This window comes from Sciurus carolinensis, chromosome X, assembly GCF_902686445.1.
Source record: "Sciurus carolinensis chromosome X, mSciCar1.2, whole genome shotgun sequence".
NCBI lineage: Eukaryota > Metazoa > Chordata > Mammalia > Rodentia > Sciuridae > Sciurus > Sciurus carolinensis.
In genome coordinates, this window is record NC_062232.1 from 55,485,150 (window position 1) to 55,489,621 (window position 4,472).

Sequence of the window (4,472 nt, forward strand, 5' to 3'; positions counted from 1 at the left end):
GCTTGGCACAAGTGCCCAGTAAACATTTGTTGAATGAATTAATGAATGAAAAGTAATATACATATGGACAGCCATTCCAAGGGAATAAACAAAAATAACAGTAGTTGTTAGTAGTGATATAAGATTAGAGGTAGTTTTTCCAAATTTTCTGCAATGTTTTGTCTTTTTCTGATGGGGTTTTGCCAATCTCGTGCATCCATCTGTCTCAGCTGTACTCAACTGTTCCCAGATTCCCCACAGGAATCCACTCTGCCTGTTCTCTCATGCTTGCTTTGAAATCCTTCACAACATTCCTGGCCTGTTTAATTTTGATCCCATCAAATTCACCAACAAATACTTACTGAATCACCTCCAGCCTATAGAAGCTAGAGAGATGATTAATATATTAGTCTTGCTCTCAAGTTGCTCACAGTCTAAAGGGAGACGGGTCTAGAAACCTTACACTAACTTCACTTCCCCTCTGGTCCCATCCCTCTTATTCAGACAACCCCAGGGCTTTGACCTTTGTTTGTTTATACATCTTGCTTCTAGTCAGTTCCCTTCAGCTTCCAGCTTTCTAGCCTGCTCCTCCAACTAAACCATTCAGGTATTTAGTTAGGGTAAATAATCTCCACCAGCAAATTTCTGGAATAAAAAGTTAAGTGGATGGACTGGGATTATAGCTCAGTAGTAGAACAATTTCCTAGCATGTGTGAGGCACTGGGTTCCATTCTCAGCACCACATATAAATGAATAAATAAAATAAAGGTCCATCAACAACTAAAAAAATATTTTTAAAAAGTTGCAGCGGAGTCTCCATGACAAAGATGATTTCTCTGAGTTCCCATATGACTTCATGGACATTTATTCATTATTGTTAAATGTATCTCTGTATGTATGCACATGTGTGTGTGTCTGTGTGTGTACACATTTTTTCTTCTTGTTTTTTGGACTAGCACCTAGGGGTTTCCATAAGTTTTGCTGGAGGGAGCTACCTTACATTGTTACATACCCCACTATCTACTAGGGCATCAGCTCACAGAGCTTGCATTATGGCAGTGGAAACTTTCTGCCAAAATAGAAAAAATGCTGGCTCGTGCAAAGATAATCATTGTTTATATTTGTTGACAGTATACCATGTGTCAGGCATTGTTCTAGGATGCTCTATTCCAATTAATTTTGTAATCTTCCCAACAATTTTATGAGGAAGACTCTAGCATTATCCCTGTTTTACAGATGACACCAAGAAATATAACATCATTGCAATTGTTACAGCTAGAAGTGACAAAACATGGGATTCATACCAGACACCTTGGCTCCAGTATCACCCTCACTATACTCAACTAAAAACTTACATATACAGATACAACCTACATTACTTTTTGCATTGCTTTAAGTCAGTTAACTTTGATTACCCGGGTCATGCAACCTCTTAAGAGCAGGCCTAGCATAATTTCATACCATTACATTTGAAGAGGCAAGTCGTGGAGACATAAAAACGACCCATTAGACAAAGTAAACTTCACGTTCTTTCATGGGGGGTGAAGGGGATTGAACCCAGGGCCTCCCAAATACTAGCAAGCACTCTACCAATGACCGTTTTTATTTTTATTGTTTTATTTTGAAATAGGGTCACTGTCATTGGCTGAGGCTGGCCTAAAACTTGCCATCTTCCTGTACCCCATGAATATGAAGCCAGGTGTTTACCACCACACAGGTGTGTACCACCACACCTGGCTTAATATTTATTTTTTGAGAAAGAATTTTGTTGAGGTTACAAAAGAGTGGCAGGTCTAATATTGCATTAAAAAAAAACTATCACTGTCTTGATAGCCCAGTGCCATGGCTCATGCTTATAATCCCAGCTACTCAGGAGGCTAAGGCAGGAGGGTCACAAACTCAAGGTCAGACTGGGAAACTTAGCAAGATCCTGTATCAAAATAAAATTTAATAAAATGGCTGGGGGGGCTGGGGAGATAGCTCAGTTGGTAGAGTGCTTGCCTTGTAAGCACAAGGCCCTGGGTTCAATCCCCAGCACCCAAAAAAAAAAAAAAAAAAAAAAACAAATAAAATGGCTGGGGATGTATCTGAGAGTGCTTGCCTAGCATGTGTGTTTGATCCCCACCAACACACACACACACACACACACAATTAGTATCTTAAAATATTCTAGATATAAGCCTGGTCTTGAAGGAGAATAGAAATCTTTGCAGATTTATAATCTAGAATAAATCCCCCAAAGGTCTGTAATTAATTCACTTTACTTCAGAATATCATTTCAGCAGAGCAAATACTACCACACTGGCACATGGCCATGGCACTGTTTGTTATAAAGCTAATTCAGTATCAGGTCATAGGCCTTGGATGGAATCCAAGAGAAGTTCATTTCTGAAATTGTCAGAGCCCCCTACCTGATGTCTTCCTTTCCTGAGGCAATCCTGAGGCCTGGCTACAGAAAAGTTTTATAGGAAGATCTTGTTCTATTGTTAGCAAATTGAGTGATCATGATAACTCCTTCAAGAACAGTTTAGGGCTTGCACTGTGGCTCAAGCCTATAATCCCAGCAACTCTGGAGGCTGAGGCAGGAAGATTGCAAATCAGCAACTTAACAAGACCCTGTCTCAAAATAAAATAAAAAAGGGTTGAGGATATAGCTCAGGGGTAGAACACTTGTCTAATATGTGAGGGCCCTGGTTCAATCCCCAGTACCACAAAAAATGAAAGGTATTGTAAGAATGACAGGTTGTTGGAAAAACAGGCACGATCAGTGGAAGGCTGGCCTCTCTCCCTTTGAAGGAAAGTTTGACGATTACGAGCAAAGTTCAAAATGCTTGTGTCCTTTGCCCCAACTGTTGTATTTTTAGGAATTTATCTCATATTTATGCGAACATATGTTAAAGATGTTTCTTACATCACTATTTGTCACACCAAGAAATTAGAAATAATCTCTAAATGTAAGCCCATAGGAAATCAGTTAGATAAATTATGACACATCCAACACAATGGAATTTTACGCAGCCTTTTAAAAATGAAAAAATATTCATATAATGGAATACTGAGCAATTTTTAAAAGGAAAAACTTCTGCCTTTTAGTCCATCTTGTGTTGCTATAACAAAATACCAGAGACTGCATTATTTAATAATAACAGAAATTTATTTCCTCACAGTTCTAGAAGCTGGGATCAAGATCAAGGTGTCAGCATCTAGTGGGGGCTTTCTTGCTGCATCACCCCACATGGAAGGGCAAAGAGAGGGGAAGGAAGATAGGGCAGTGGGAAGGAAGGAAAGAGAGAGAGAGAGAGAGAGAGAGAGAGAGAGAGAGAGAGAGAGAGAGAGAGAGAGAGAGACTGAACCTGTCCTTGTATAAGGAACACACTCCCATAATAACAAATTCCTGTGATAAACAGCATTAATCTATTCATGAGGGCAGAGGCTTATTGACATGGTTACCTCTTAAAGGTTCCACTTTTTTTTTTTTTGGTACTGGAGACTTAACCCAGGGGTGCTTTATCACAGAGCTACATCCCAAATCATTTTCCCTTCTTTATTTTGATTCATTGTACACAAACGGGGTACAACTTTTCATCTCTCTAGTTGTACACAAAGTAGATTCACACTGTGTAATCAATCATACAAGTACATAGGGTAATGATGTTTGTCTCATTCCATTCTCTTTCCTTCCCCCCCTGCCCCCACCCCACCCCTCATTTCCCTCTAGACCATCCAATGTTCCTCCATTCCTCCCTTAACTCTCCCTCTGCCCATTATGTGTCAGCATCAGAGAAAACATTCCACCTTTGGTTTTTTGGGATTGACTTATTTCACTTAGCATGATATTCTCAAATTCCATCCATTTATCTGCAAATACTATGATTTTATTCTTTATGACTCCATAATATTCCATTGTGCATATATATGTCACAGTTTCTTTATTCATTCATCTATTGAAGGGCATCTAGATTGGTTCCAAAATCTAGCTATTGTGAAATTAGTTTGGGAGGGGCTTTCAAACCAGAGCATGCTGGTATTCACAAAAGAAGCTAGATACAGAAGAGGACCTATGATGTTTCAATTTATGTCAAGTTTGGAACTTCCCTTTCCAGCCAAGATGGAATAAGTGGAATCAGAGTCATCTTCCTGCCTGAAAATACAGCAGCAAATAGAATACATGAAACTATGCAATATGTTTTTTTTTGTACCAGCTATTGAACCCAGGTCCACTTAACCACTGAGGCACATCCCCAGTCCTTTTATGTATTTTATTAGAGACAGGATCTCACTGAGTTGCTTAGTGCCTTACTAAATTGCTGAGGCTGGCTTTGAACTCGAAATCCTCCTGCCTCAGCCTCCCGAGCCACTGGGATTACAGGGGTGAATATGGTTTTCAAGACACTGGCTATTAGAAATTGAAGGATGGTGATCTGTGAGAGACAGGAAACATACCAGATGAGCCCCTACAATTGCTTCAACTTACTACTGTGAGAGAGTTTCCA